Consider the following 16534-nt stretch of genomic DNA (forward strand, 5'->3'; position numbering starts at 1 on the left):
TCACGAGAGCATAAAATACAGTTTAAAATAAGCCATTTGTTTTATGGAGCATTTTATTAAATTGTTAAATGCGCATAACATCTGCAACACCTCACATGGGACATATCCAGGAACGAGAACAAACGAGCATCTTTTAACCGGGCGAGTTGGTCGTACGGTTAAGGGCACGCGGCTGTGAGCTTGCATCCGGGAGATAGTGGGTTCGAATTCCACTGTCGGCAGCCCTGAAGATGGTTTTCTGTGGTTTCCCATTTTGACACCAGGCAAATGCTGGGGCTGTACCTTAATTAAGGCCACGGCCGCTTCCTTCCAACTCCTAGGCCTTTCCTATCCCATCGTCGCCATAATACCTATCTGTGTCGGTGCGATGTAAAGTCACTAGGAATAAAAAAACAGCAACTTTTAGTACTGAAGATGAACTCCTCAGTTGGTAAATTAATGATTTCCTGTCATATATTAAGAAACTTAAAATGCATTCAGAGAAAGTAAAAAAAAAGAATCATGAGAGAAATGTATCAGGCATAGATCTTGACTACCCAGTCCACTGTGGCCTGCGTGAAATACCTCATAAGTATACATTTGCACTATGCATTGATGAGGAACCTAACGAGCTATGACATCGAGCTCTTCTTCAGCTACGGTACCTAAGACGCCAAGCGGAATACAATGACATTATGGTTCGTGTGGCAAAAGAAAAAACAGACTGTAAAGGCTGTTTAGAACATATCTGTTCTCCAACTACTCAAAGTCCAACATTGTGTCTTATTCGTTTTCAAGATCGAGGAGCCCTCAGATACCGAAAATCATCGTCTGTGGCACTTCTGCAGTGAACGACGGAATTTGTCACTTCCGCTACGCAGTACTTCTCCCGAAGAGAGTTACGGAAAGGTGTACGTTTATTTTTTCGAAAGACATGTTCAACAGTGAAATTAAGTGTGGAAAGTGTAAAGGCGACAAACCACCTCTTTTTCTACTATGAAAATTTCTGAGACCTCTAGACAACATTGTTTTGAGCCACTCAAGTAGAAGAGAGAAAGTTTTGAAACTTGATAAGAAGCCCCTCAAAAGGAAAGTTTTTAAACTTCAATGACATATCCAAGCCAATGCAGCACCGCTCTATAAATAAAGTACTGTCAATACTCGCAAAAACATTCAGTTCTTTTAATTTAGGATATACTTTACTTATTGACATGCGAATACAAGGGGGCAAGTCCGCGATCCTTGCGGCTGAATGGTGAACTAGGAAGCAACCCGTTTCCACGAGTGCATTTCAAGGCCTTGTATTATAGCGTAGGCAACGGATAAATCATTCATGGTAATTGCCTACCGGGAGTGGAACCTCCTTCCCGAAAGTATCAGAGGGTTAAGCGCTATTCGTACTTTCAAGGAAGCTCTGTGGAGACATTTTATGCACCAGTAAGGGTCATCTGTAAACTTGATGATGCTACTCACAACCATTCTATGGTCATGGATGTTCTGGTAGAAGATTAGTCTAAATTATATTCTTATCCGATCTGTTTCTCAAATGTTACTCAATTCTATATAGGCCTACTACCTCTTTTTACATGTAGGATATTAGTCTTAAGAATGTATCCTTTTATTATACCTAATTTATTTCATCTTCATTTAACCTTATCACTCGACATTCTCGTATTACTACTGTATTAATTTAATTAGTATTAAATCTATTATTGTAAAGTGTTACAATGGAATATATGTATATTTCATCTTGCCAGGTAAAATAAAACATTGCTAAGGCCAAAGCCTCAACCGTCTGCGCCATTCATCCCGGCGCTGCTATTTCTCAGTCAGTTGTTATTTACCAGCGCATTTCCACATGATACAGTTGCTTAGAAGTACCTAGGCTAGTATCTGTGATTATTTACAGCCGTCATTCCATGCATAGGCCTACCTGTATTACAGCTTCTCATTTCAATGCATGTACTATATGTATTGTGGGATTTTTATTACTTCGTTGTAATGGTTTTGTTGAGTGCCTGTTTTCTTTATGGTGTTATGACAGATGGATTTCTTTCCAGCTAATAACACATGCCCTCTTATATATGTATTTTATGACAATATCATTACAGTGCGGGTAATAATATTTAAGAATGCCAGCTGTCGGTTGATGAATATGTAAATTTCGTAGCGAAAAAAATTTCATTTCGAAAACTAACGCACAAATTATCATTTGGAGATTCAACGACAAATCATCTGATGGATATATCTGCGGTAATCACGTAAACGGGATTGTAAATAAAGGGTACAGATCTCTGCACATGGTTCTTGGTGTATTTAGGTATTTCAGTAAAGATGTAAAGGAGAGGGCATGAAAGTCTCTGATAAGACCCCAGCTAGAGTATAGTTCCAGTGTATGGTACCCTCACCAGGATTACTTGATTCAAGAACTGGAAAAAATCCATAGAAAAGCAACTCGATTTGTTCTGGGTGATTTCAGACAAAAGAGCAGCGTTACAAAAATGTTGCAAAATTTGGGCTGGGAAGACTTGGGAGAAAGGAGACGAGCTGCTCGACTAACTGGTACGTTCCGAGCTGTCAGTGGAGAGATGGCGTAGAATGACATCAGTAGACGGAGTGTCGTACCTTTGTTTATCATTCAGAACTCTGCTGCTCCGGTCATGTTGAGACTCACGATCTATCAGTCATGAGGAGAGAACTCTACCTGTGATCCTTGGGGCAGTGCCAGAAGAATAAATACTGCTGCTAGTAAGAGAAGTTTTCCGGTCGTAGCGACCATTATCGAATTTGATTTGTAGTTCCCAACGTTTCGCCTGATACTGCACCCGAAATTTTCAGGCACTCGCAAACCGTTGAAAACAGAGGAAATGAAATGGCATTTGGCTTTTAGTGCCGGGAATGTCCGAGGATATGTTCGGCTCACCAGCTGCAGGTCTTTTGATTTGACTCCCGCAGGTGACCTGCACGCCATGATGAGGATGGAATGATGATGAAGACGACACATACCCAGTCTCCGTGCCATCGGAATTAACCAATGACAACGATGGTTAAAATTTCCAACCCTGTCAGAATCGCACCCGTAACCCCTGTGACCAAAGGTCAGCACGCTACCCATTTAGCCACGGAGTCGGACTGAAAACAGAGGAGTACAATTGTTAGTCTAATAATACTACTGAAAGTTATTTCCAATAAGAAGGGTGAAGATCAAATTATAGCTGCTGACTTCTTATTTTAAGGGTTTCAATTCTATTATCGAGCCTCCGTGGCTCAGGAGGCAGCGTGCCGGCCTTTCACCGCTGGGTTCCGTGGTTCAAAACCCAGTCACTCCATGTGAGAATTGTGCTGGACAAAGCGGAGGCGGGACAGATTTTTCTCTGGGTACTTCGGTTTTCCCTGTCATCTTTCATTCCAGCAACGCTCTCCAATATAATTTCATTTCATCTGTCAGTCATTAATCATTGTCCCTGAGGAGTAGGCCAGGCTTCGGCAGCCGGCACAATTCCTATCCTCGCCGCTAGATGGGGCTTCGTTCATTCCATTCTTGACCCGGTCAGTGACTTGAAACAGGCTGTGGATTTTCAATATAATTAACATTCCTTACTTATTTAGTTTAAAAATACTGTGCATTTTTTCATTGTATAAAATATATATTTAAACTTTAAATACCGGGTGAGTTGGCCATGCGGTTAGGGGCGTGCAGCTGTGAGCTTGCATCCGGAATATAGTTGGTTCGAACCCAACTGTCGGCAGCCCTGGAGATGATTTGCCATGGTTTTCCATTTTCACACCTGGTAAATGCTGCGGCTGCACCTTAATTAAGACCACGGCCGCTTCCTTCCCACTCCTAGCCCTTTCCTATCCCACCGTCGCCTTAAGACCTAGACTGTGTCCGTGCGTCGAAAAGCCACTTGTAAAAAGAAAAGGGAAGGTAAATAATTCCTATAACATCTTCATTGTTAAGCTCTATCTATGCCTACTATGACCTATTTAAACATAAAATTAAAATAGTCAACATAATTACTCATAAACCTTAATTATATTTTTTGTACTCCTGAATAACCTTTCTACACTCAACTGATAGCTTATATATTATTTTTCCTCCCCATTCCTCACCTCAATCTTGATTTGATGACTAACAAACCTGTTTTCCTAAAAAATAAAGGCAAGTACCTTACACCATGTGCCCGAGTCATTGGCTGAATGGTCAGCGTTGAAGCCTTCGGTTCAGAGGGTCCCGGGTTCGATTCCCGGCGGGGTCGGAGATTTTAATTGCCTCCGATTAATTCTTCTGGCGAGGGGACTGGGTGTTTGTGTTAGTTCCAACACTTTCCTCTTCATATTAACACTACACTACCCACCACCACAGAAACGCGCAATAGTGATTACATCTTTCATATAGGGTTGGCGTCAGGAAGGGCATCCGGTCATAAAACAGGGCCAAATCCACATGTGCGACACAGTTCGCACCCGCGACCGCACAGGTGTGGGAAAAGCGGTAGAAAAAGGTGTGAACCACATCGAGAATCCTTGAAAATGCCAGGTGAAATATTCGACGAAACCTTGGGAGCTTCTCTTTACTGACTATTGGACAACGCCTTCGGAAAGTACTTATCCTTGAAAACGCCCGGCACAGTATCCGGCGAAACATTGGGAATTATGAACCCAACAGGAGCAGAGCCTTCAAATCCTTGATCCCCCTGTGGGTGGGGGCGGTAGAATAACACCCACGGTATCCCCTGCCTGTCATAAGAGGCGACTAAAAGGGGTCCCAGGGGCTCTGAACTTTGGCGTGAGTTGGCGACCATGGGGCCCTTAGCTGAGTCCTGGCATTGTTTCCACTTACTTGTGCCAGGCTCCTCACATTCATCTATCCTATCCGACCTCTCTTGGTCAACTCTTGTTCTTGTCCGACCCCGACTCTATTAGGTTTGCGAGAGCTAGGGAGTCTTTCATTTTCACGACCTTCGTGGCCCTTGTCTTTCTTTGACCGATATCTTCATTTTTCGAAGTGTCGGATCCCTTCCATTTTTTCCTCTGATTAGTGTTATATAGAGGATGGTTGCCTAGTTGTAATTCCTCTTAAAACAATAATCACCACCACCACTTCAAATCCTTGAATCTGACTTTGTTATCACCATGATACTAGCACGCTAAGTTATTAAATAAAGGAAATACAGCACTGCTTGTAACAATGAGTTCACAGACGACTGATCCTCATGTCAGAGAGAGCAATGTCGAGGAATTAGCAGTTACCTTGTCATTGTTCTTGTGGCTGCGATGTGCTGGAGGCTGTCGTGACCATTTGAGCGCTTTATTGCCATTCGCTCGTGACCTTATCAGTGCACGATAAACATCGGCAGATATTATTGGCGAGGGTTGGCAACCTCTACCAAGGTTATTGCTCTATACATCCCATCTTCTGATCACAATCCCTACTTTCACCGTCACTGGAGCCGTTCTTACTTGTACTGTCACTAGAACCGCTCCTATGCATCATGTCATTAGAATGGTGCTTGTCACTGGAACTGTTCCTATGTGTCTGGTGGCTAAAACAGTTCATACTTGTCACTGGAACAGTTCCTAAGTGTCTTGTGACTGGAACAGTTCTTACTTGTCACTGGAGCAGTTCCTACGTGTCTTGTGACTGGAACAGTTCGTACTTGTCAGTGGAACAGTTCCTACGTGTCTTGTGACTGGAACAGTTCTTACTTGTCACTAGAACAGTTCCGCGGGCGAGTTGGCCGTGCGATTAGGGGCGCGCGGCTGTGACCTTGCATCCGGGAGATAGTGGGTTCGAATCCCACTGTCGGCAGCCCTGAAGATGGTTTTCCGTGGTTTCCCATTTTTACACCAGGCACATGCTGGGGCTGTACCTTAATTAAGGCCACGGCCGCTTCCTTCCAGCTCCTAGGCCTTTCTTATCATATCGTCGCCATAAAACCTGTCTGTGTCGGTGCGACGTAAAGCCACTACCAAAAAAGAAAAGAACAGTTCCTATGTGTCTTGTGACTGGAACAGTTCTTATTTGTCACTGGAACACTTCCCACGAGTCTTTTCACCGGTACAGTTCCTACTTGTCACGGGTACAGTTCCTACGTGTCTAGTGGCTGACACAGTTCGTACTTGTCACTGGAACAGTTTCTTCGTGTCTTGTGACTGGTACAGTTCATATTTGTCACTAGAACAGTTCCTATGTATCTTGTGATTGGAACAATTCATACTTGTCACTGGAACAGTTCCTACAAGTCTTGTGACTGGAACAGTTCTTACTTGTCACTGGAACAGTTCCTACGAGTCTTGTCAGTGGAACAGTTCCTACTTTTCTTGTATTTGCTATTTGCTATATATAGTACCGACAGGTAGATCCCGAATGCAAGCTCACAGTTACCAGACACAAACCGCGTGACCAGCTGGCTCGGCCACTTTTCATGTCACTGGGACAGTTCCTACTTGCTATGTCATTGGAACCGTTCGTATTCGTCATGTTACTACAACAGATCCTGCTAGTCATACTGAACCATTCGTACTTGTCCTGTCACTGGAATTGTTCGTACATGTCCTGTCACTGGAACCGTTCTAACTTTTATTGTCACCGGAACAGTTACAATGTCTGATATCACTGGAATATTTCCTACTATTTATGTCACCGAAAAAGTTTCTGTTGTTCTTGTCACTATAACAGTTTTAGCTTTTAATTTCTCTGGAACAATTCCAAATGAATAATGTCACTGGAACAGTCCCTACTATTTATGTTACTGGAACAGTTCCAACTACTGATGTCACTGGAGCAGTTCCTAATCACCATGTTCCTATTTGAAATAATAATAATAATAATAATAATAATAATAATAATAATAATAATAATAATAATGTTTAACGTCGCACTAACTACTTTTACGGTTTCCAGAGATGCCGAGGTGCCGGAAATTTGTCTCGCAGGAGTTATTTGCGTGGCAGTAAATCTACCGGCACGAGCCTGACGTATTTGAGCAGCGGACTGAGCTAGAATCGAACGTGGTAAGTTGGGGTCAGAAGGCCATCGCCACAACCGCCTGAGCCACTCAACGCGGCGTATTTGACATGATTCACTGGAACCGTTCTTATTCGTCATGTTACTGAAATCATTCCTAGTTGTCCTGTCATTGGAACCGTTCCTAGTCTTGTTACTCAGACCGTTCCTAGTTCTCCTGTCACTGGAATCGATCGTACTTGTCCTGTCACTGGAACCTTTCCAACATTTAATGCCACCGGAACAGTTACAATGTCTAATGCGAACGGATATTTCCAATTGTTCATGCTACTGAAACAGTCCCTGCTATTCATGTCACTGTGGCATTTCTAACTTTTAATTTCACTGGAACTGTTCCAAATTTTTAATGTCACCGGAACGATTCCTACTATTCATGTTACGTGTGTCACTGGAGCAAATGTCATGTTACTGAAACCGTAGCCACTCGCTGTCACCAAGGCGACCGTGGTTCAAATCCCAGCTAGTATATGTGGGATTTTTGAAGTGAAATGTCACGTCCATATGCTTACGAAATCAGATGTCATGTAAAAACTTTCTTTCTTGCTTGCTTTCATTTGAAACATTATTAAAGAGAAACTGTAATTTCTGTTTTATGCATTTCCTGTTAAATGGTGTTGTATAATAACAGTGGAATGTTAAAGATGATGACATGTTTGTCCTTTTTTCAGATTTCTCTTTCCGCTACTGACATGCTCCATCCTTTCCTCTGACTGCTTCTGAGCCTGGAACTTCTCATGCCTCGCGGGATGTCGACTACGATGCGTTTTCCTGTGAGTAAAGTATTCCACAATTATCTCTTCTGCTTTGTATAATATTATTTTTCGATGTTTATCCAGCAACTACAATGCTTCAACTTTTAAGAATTACTACCCCATGGTCCATTTTGCCTTTTACGTCCACCACCCCACGAACCTACTACGCTGGCGTAGCAGGGGGAAAGATGATACACGTGGCGCTTCCCAGGTGGCGGATAAGGGGGTCCTAACCGGCTTGCCGGTGGACTTGAGGGAAATAAAATACCTCTCGCGGACCAAACACACTACCCCCTGCGGGTGGGGGACGCACATTTAGAATACACCCGCAGTATCCCCTGCCTGTCGTAAGAGGCGACTAAAAGGGGCGACCAAGGGATGATCAAATTAGAACCATGAGACTACTTGTAATTAGTACCATCACGCAGGGAACACCATGGGTCGCATTCACTTGCGCGTAGTAGGCCTACCACTATGTTAGGTACCAAATAGGTTTGTGATTAGTAGCAAATGAGAGCGCGACGACTTTTACAGTACCTGTGATTAGTAGCACTATATGAGCGACACCCTGGGATGACGGAACCCATGGTTCTGGCTTGCCTATGATTAGTACCCACTGTATGAGGAACAACACGGGATAGTACGAGTCCCTGTGGTTAGTACACTTATGTGATGAACAGCATAGGTTTGCGTTGCCTGTCAATGGCGCCGCAATGTGCGAAACACCCTAGGTCTGCAATACATGTGCGAATTTCAGTACATGTGAGTAGTACCATAATGTGTGGAATACCGCGAGTCTACACTACTCTTGATTAGTACCGCAACATGACAAATACCATGGTTCTACTTTTCTAGCGATAAGTACCATTATGACGGGCCGAATACTTGGATTTTGGACTCCTTTCGACTACAAGCATCAATCAATCAATCAATCAATCAATCAATCAATCAATCAATCAATCAATCAATCAATCAATCGTGCTATAGAACCAGTCCCTTGGTCAATAATACTATTGTTTTACGCCACCTTCTGTGCATGTGAGGCACTGTGGGTCGGTTCCACTGATCGTTTTAAATTCATATCCATCCATTCATTCTTCGTCCTCAAGTTTTGAATTGTGGTCAGTGGAGGATTTTGGGTTTTTAATTTGTCATTTCATTTCGTCTCATTTCGTACCATTAGGGGCCGATGACCTAGATGTTAGACCCCTTTAAACAACAAGCATCAATCATCATCATCCACCACCATGAAAGTTGCCATCAACATTATTATTATTATTATTATAGGGCATATTATTATTATTATTATTATTATAGGGCATATTATTATTATTATTATTATTATTATATGCGAAAACGACTAGAAGACTGATCACGCAAAACTCGCTTAGAAGGTGTGCATTTCCTTCTTTGCCAGGCAGCCTTCAATTTTTCTCTCGTCGTGGTTCTTCGTTCTTCTGTCCACTTGGCTCCTGACTTCTTCTTGTGGTTTCTCTCTGACTCTACTTCCCAGTTGCTTATTTTCGTTCTGTATAAGATTCGGTCTGCGGTGTCGGCCACTTTGATTCCTGATTTTTCCAGGTCTTGGCGGATTTTCCGATGTCCACCTATTTGTTTTATGTTGTCTCTAGTAAGATTGTTGTCAGTCCGTTTTCTAGAAGGCTTTTGATGTGTCCGTAACATTTTAGACGTCTTTTTCTGACGTCAGCCGCAAGGCTTGAAAGCTCCTCGGTTTTTGTACGAGATTGCAGTCGGTATCCTTCCTCAGTCATTTTCGGGCCGAGAATATTTCTGATGATTTTTACGATTCTCTTTCAGGATGTCTTCGAGTACTGTTTCTCTGTGGAGATCCAGTGTTTCACTCGCGTATAGTGTTCCAGGTTTGATCACGGTGCTGTAATGTCGAATTTTGGTGAAGATTGAGAGGCATTTTTGTTGTAAATGTTTTGCGTTCGTCCGAGGTTTCTCTTCATTTTCTGGAAGCGGACCTCGAGGGCCTTCTGTTCTTTTCCTGTTGGTATTACAATTTCTCCGAGATATCCTAACTCAGTTACTTTTTCGATTGTGCCAAATTTCGTGTTCAAATTCTGGAGGTTGCAGTGGTTTTTGACCTTCATTTCTGAGAAGGAGATTTGTAGGCCGAATTTTTTCTGAGCATTTCTTGAGGGTTTCGATTTGGCTGATTGTCTGTTGTTCGTCTGTTGCGAGGATCGCGATATCATCTGCGAAACCGAGACAGGAGATTTTTACATGTTTCCTTGTCATACTTCATTGTTGCCAATTACCTCGAGCTTTTAGAGCTTGTTCCCATTCTCTGATGATTTTTTCCAGGGCTATGTTAAAGAGTAGTGGGAAAAATCCATCTCCTTGTCGGACACCGTTTTTTATCTGAAAATTTTCAGATATTTTTTCCATGAATTTTACTTGGGAGGTTATGTTGGTGAGAGTTAGTCTGATGATTTTTTGAATCTTGTTGTCCAGTCCGTATTCACCCAGTCTTTGGAAAAGAAATTGCCGGTCAATGGAGTCGTATGCTTTCTGGAAGTCCGCGAAGGTGCAGATTTTGGGTTGTTTTCTGGTGTGTCGTAGTTTCAATTTTTTCTTTTCTTTTTTGCTATTTGCTTTACGTCGCACCAACACAGATATGTCTTATGGCAACGATGGGATAGGAAAGGCCTAGCAATGGGAAGGAAGCCGTGGCCTTAATTAAGGTACAGCCCCAGCATTTGCCTGGTATGAAAATGGGAAACCACGCAAAACCTTCTTCAGGGCTGCCGACAGTGGGGTTCGAACCTACTATCTCCCGATTACTGGATACTGGCCGCACTTAAACGACTGCAGCTATCGAGCTCGGTGGGGTTGTTTTCTGGTGTGTCGTAGCTTCTAGGTGGTTTTCAGACTGAGTATTTGTTCTGCACAGGATCTGTGGGGCCTGAAGCCCGCTTTGAATTTCCTTATGAGTGATTTAGTTTTTTTAGTTGTTTTTTTTTTTTACGGGTTGAACCTGAAAATAAACTAAATAATTCTACACACCGTGGAAGCTTCACCTCTAAGATTGCTTATGAGTGGTTCTACTTGTTCCTTTGAAGGAAGGCTGCGGAGAGGATTTTGTATGCGACTTGCGCCAGGGAAATTCCCCTGTAATTGTTCGCACCTGTTCGGTCACCTTTTATGTGAATGGAACGAGGAGGGCGTTTATCCATTTTTCTGGTAGTTTTCCGTTGTCCAGCTTTCTTGTATGGTTTGTGTTAGTTCTTGGAGTGAATTGTTTCCTAGATGTTTAAAAAGCTTTGCTACGATGCCGTCGTCTCCGGATGCCTTGTTGTTTTTCAGTCGTTGTATGCCTCGGTGTATTTCCTTTCGTGTAGATGGGGATGAGTCTGGGTTTGGGTTCGGGTTCGGGTGAGGTTTATGTGGAAACCTTTCTGTTGGTTCTGGGCTGTTGAGTAGTGACTCGAAGTATCTCGCGAGTTCCTTGGTGTTTTCGTCATCTGTGGGTGCCAATTTTCCGTATCGTTTTCTGAAGCAGAGGTTCTAAAGCGTGTACCAATTTAATCTGTTGCGGAAAACGCTGTAAAAATATCTGGTTTGTAGTTGCGGAAGTCCTGTTCGGCCGACTTCAGTTGGTCTTCCAGATATTTCCTCTTGGTTTGTCTGATGAGTTTGGAGGCCTGTCTGCGGATTTCGCGGAATTTTTCCTCGTTTTCAGGTGTACGGTTGCTAATGAATTTCTGGTATGCGTTCTTTCTGTTCAATATGGCTTGGTCACATTCGGTGTTCCAAAAACTGTGCCTGCTCTTTTTATGTAGTGGGATTTGTTCTGATGCACTTTTCATGATTTTGTCGTGGAATTCGTTCCAAGTTTTTGCTGAGAATTCTTCCCCGATTCCCTGAGATTGGATGTTTTTATCTGTGTTATGTCCAATTTTTTTGTTTGCCTTGGATTTCTGGTAGAAGCGTATTATTTTTATTAGTATTATTACTGTCGTTTCGTTTTATATTTGAATTCGAATCCCTTGATTTTCCTCCATATTTTATCTGTTGGCAAATTGGCTTGTAAACCATTATATCTTATTACTGGACGAACTTCATTAAAGTCTTGAATGTAAATTCTGAAAGTTTATGTCACACAAAATCCAGGCTCTGACAGAAATTGGCATTGTGACAAGATTTTTGTAGAATAATTTAAATTAAGTTCAGTCGTCATTTCGTGAATATAGGCTCTACCTTGCCACTAAGTCCGGCATACATTACGTTATACTTATGTTCAAGTTGAACTTTACCTCGACTTTATCCAGAATTCGAAGTGAATAAGTCGCACTCAATAACGATTTACTTCGTAACTTTCTGCAATTCATATTAATTGAAATGCTACAGTACTTATTTGATGAAATAAGCTAAACTTTATTAAGTCAAGGGTTATTTCAATCGCCCAGGTTTGATGCATGCATTGGTGTTTTCTTACTATGAAAATAAGAGATGTGTACATGGGATTATGTCGTAATAAAACATCAAAATTAATGTTACTTGAAACACTGAACAGTCCACTAATCTAACAGTCATAAACATGGCCCTCCGGTCCTGGATTACTGTAAGGAAGGTAATACGAATGTTATGATATACTGTGATATATGCAATGTTTATCTGTTGGAAATTGATTAACCTACGCATTAGTCAGTATTCTGGTGGCTCCAGATTACTTGAATAGGAACGCAGAGACGCCATTTTTTATTTTATTTTCTGTGTGAAGATGGGCACGGAACCACGATGCCTACAACCCGGCGAAGAAACAATTCAAAAGTTTAAATTTGATGTTCCTTGATTCAAGATCCCTCTGACTATCCATGTGAAGTGGAGTTCATCCTATCAAAAAAAAAAAAAAAATGAAATGGCTTATGCCTTTTAGTGCCCGGAGTGTCAGAGGACAAGTTCGGCTCGCCAGATGCAGGTCTTTTGATTTGACTCACATAGGCGACCTGCGCCTCGTGATGACGATGAAATGATGATGAAGACGTCACATATACCCAGACCCCGTGCCAGCAAAATTAACCAATTATGGTTAAAATTTCCGACCCTGCCAGGAATCGAACCCAGGATCCCTGTGAACAAAGGCCAGCACGATAACCATTTAGCCATGGAGCCGGACTAACCTATCAGAGACGACTTCTTATAAAACAGCGTGAAAAGTGGGCTATTTACAGTGTAGTAAAGTGTACTTTTCTGTACTCTTCTGAGTACGGGAAGATGGCATTTACGTCATAGAATGAAATAAAATAAGCCTCCGTGGTTCAGGCGGCAGTACGTCGGCCTCTCACCGCTGAGTTCCGTGGTTCAAATCCCGGTCACTCCACGTCATATTTGTGCTGGACAAAGCGGAGGCGAGACAGGTTTTTCTCCGGGTCATCTTTCATTCTCCTATTTCATTTCATCTGTCAGTCATTTAATCATTGCTCCAGAGGAGTGCGACAGGCTTCAGCAGCCGGCACAATTACTTCCTATTCTCCTTCCATCCCTGACCCGGTCAGTGGCTGGAAAACAGGTTGTAGGTTTTCATTTCCAATGAAATAAAATATGTTAAGGATTAAATCCAGATTGCCATTTGCAGCTTAGAACGTGAGCGAGCATTCAGCTTGATGAATAACATCATTAGTGACTTAAGATCATCACTTTTGGGTACTAACTTCTCCAGTCTTGTGTTTTTTCATTCGAATACCCCACAATTTGACCGTTTAAGTCTGGTAGCTGAGAAATGCACGAAGACGTACTGCGAAACCACCATACTGCCAATTCAAGAGTTTGTTCTGGTGAGAAATGTGATTACAAATCGAAAGGGGCTCTTAGGAATGTTTTTAATAGCTGGAACCAGGTTCAGTAGAGCACTGTTGTGTTAGTAAAATAAGGTTTTGAAGCTAATGTTTTATGCGTATATTTAAATGTGTGTATTAAAATATGGATTGCCGGGCGAGTTGGCCGTGCGGTTAGGTTGCATCCAGGAGATAATGGGCTCGAACCCCACTGTCGGCAGCCCTGAATGTGGTTTTCCATGGTTTCCCATTTTCACACCAGGCAAATACTGGGGCTGTACCTTAATTAAGGCCACGGCCTCTTCCTTCCCACTCCTAGGCCTTTCCTGTCCCATCGTCGCCATAAGACCTATCTGTGTCGGTGCGACGTAAACCAAATTGTAAAACAAAACATTAAAAAATATATGGATTGCTTATGTTTCGTATTAAAATGTCTTCTGAGAATGGACAACAGCAGGCTTACGACTATGATCTTCTCAATCAATCAATCAATCAATCAATCAATCAATCAATCAATCAATCAAGCACTACTGATCTGTATTTAGGGCAGTCGCCCTACTGGCAGATTCCCTATCTGTTGTTTTCCTAGCCTTTTCTTAAATGGTCGCAAAGAAATTGGAATTTTTTTATAAACATCTCCCTTGGTAAGTTATTCCAATCCCTAATTCCTAATCTTTCCTACTTTTAAAGACACCACTCAAACCTATTCATCTACTAATGCCATTCGACGCCATCTCTCCACTGCCAGCTCGGGACATCCCGCTTAGTCGAGCAGCTCGTCTCCTTTCTCCCAAGTCTTTCCAGCCCAAATTTTGCAACATGTCTGTAACGCTACTCCTTTTTCGGAAATCACCCACAACAAATCGAGCTTTGGATTGTTTTGAGTTCTTGGATCAAGTAATCCTGGTGAGGGTTCCATACTCTGGAACCATACTCTAGTTGGGGTCTTACCAGAGACTTATATGCTCTCTACACAACAGCCCTCCTGCTATTCTTACATTTCTGGCAGTACCGGGAATCGAACACGAGCCCCCGAGGACAGCAGTTAATAACACTAACCGTTACGCTACGGAAGTGGACACTCATCTAAAGCTACAAGACTGGAAGCATGTGGTTCAGTGAAAAAAACCCTAGCATCTGTTGGGATTTCTGATACGGATGTTTCAGACCTCCCCAAATTTTGTAAAATGGCCAACTCATGGTCTCCTCTGCCAAACAAAAGTTGTTAAATCACGCAAACCTCTTTCGTAGGAAAGAAAGGGGTAACTAATAGCAGGGCTCAAAGGGGTGTTGAGAACGAAATCGAGCATCCAAAAAGAACTAGTCATAACCGCTCCTTAGTGGGCTTAAATCATATATCTATATTATATAAAATGCTAACGTGTATGTTTCACGAAACGCAAGCTCATAAACCAGAGGGAGTTAAAAGGTGCGGATTGTACGAATATCTTCCAAATCGCCTCAATAGTACAGGACAAATCTTGCATTTCTTGAAAAGTCAACGGAAATATATTTATTTTATGTAATTCACTTAATTCCAAAACCGCACCAAGATTTGGATCGACTTGATGGACAAATTGTCGCTAGGCGACAGCGAAACTCTGTATCATGATAGTTCGGTAAGAAACGCTGTAGGCCAACACTGTAGGCCTATATAGGAGGATGCGAACACGGCGTCATGTTTTATGAAGTACGTTTCTTGCTAGGAGGTTCATGTTACTAGGTAACTCATTGCCGAAGAATCTGTTCACTTTCGTACCAGATGGAAAAACAAAGAATGTCAAGTATCCACTCGCGTTGCAGTGAACATCACGCATCATGCAAATAAATCTCCATTTATGTAAACAAATAGAAATAGTTTGATCAACTTAAAAGACATAGCAGTCTAAAAAAAAGTACATATCTACAGTAATTATTTATTTGATTTGTAAGTGAAGTTACTTTTTTTTTCTATTTGCTTTACGTCGCACCGACACATATATGTCTTATGTTGACGATGGGATGGGAAAGGTCTAGGAATGGGAAGGAAGCGGCCGTGGCCTTAATTAAGATACAGCCCCAGCATTTGCCTGGTGTGAAAATGGGAAACCACTGAAAACCATCTTCAGGCCTGCCGACAGTGGGGTTCGAACCCACTATCTCCCGCACTTAAGCGACTGCAGCTATCGAGCTCGGTGAGTGAAGTTACAAATAAATGTAATAATAAAAATATAAATAACAAAACAATCAAAAATAACGAAGAAAATGTTAATAAAATTGCATAAAGTAGAATTAATTACAAAATACCTTTTATTTATTGAGGCGTAGCAGCGCACACCAGATATCAACTAGTTAATAATTATTGTAGATATTAACAAAAAATTGTATTTGCCAAAGTTTTCTGTCGCCCAGTGTCGCTGAAGGCCTAAATCCGCCTCTGCTTTCTTTGATATATGCCTGTTGTGATCATACGAGCTGTTGCGTGCCATATCTCTTGTTCACCGTGATTCAGCTCATATGTGGTGAGACAAAGGAATGTCCGCAAAACTTGACTCTCTAATAGTGGTCAGTCTGCTGGTAGGTGTCGGGTTACACCAGGCCTAGATTATGCTTTACAACATGTTTCCCTACACCTCGCAGAAAACAAGTAACGCAAAACCATCAGGCCATCAAGGTTGCTGGATTAGTGAAAGGTGAATATTGTTTGAACCTCGACAACAAGTGTCCTCTCTGAGTAGCCTAGTGGAAGCTAGACACTTAAACTAATTATAGTTGTCGAGCTAAGTAGCAGTGCAGCGCTAACCTTCCCTGAACTCAAGCTGGCGGTTGTATTCGAAGGTGTTCAAATACGCCGGCCTCGTATAGATATATTGGCACGTAAAGGAACTCCTGCGGGAGAAAATTCCGGCACATCGGCGTCTCCAAAAGCAATAAAAGATAATGAGACATAAAACCAATATTATTATTATTATTATTATTATTATTATTAG

General features: G+C 42.1%; 1 protein-coding gene across 3 annotated transcripts in view; it reads left to right on the plus strand.

The window, feature by feature from the left end:
• The window catches only part of LOC136882018 (metabotropic glutamate receptor 3), a 645441-nt gene that overhangs the window by 286656 nt on the left and 342251 nt on the right, over nt 1–16534 (plus strand). For all 3 annotated transcript variants that reach the window (XM_067154516.2, XM_067154517.2, XM_068229312.1), the window contains exon 2: nt 7678–7779. The gene's annotated coding sequence lies outside the window, so the exon portion shown is untranslated. The remainder of the gene's footprint in view (nt 1–7677; nt 7780–16534) is intronic.

This window comes from Anabrus simplex, chromosome 10 (genome assembly GCF_040414725.1).
Source record: "Anabrus simplex isolate iqAnaSimp1 chromosome 10, ASM4041472v1, whole genome shotgun sequence".
Taxonomy (NCBI): Eukaryota; Metazoa; Arthropoda; class Insecta; order Orthoptera; family Tettigoniidae; genus Anabrus; species Anabrus simplex.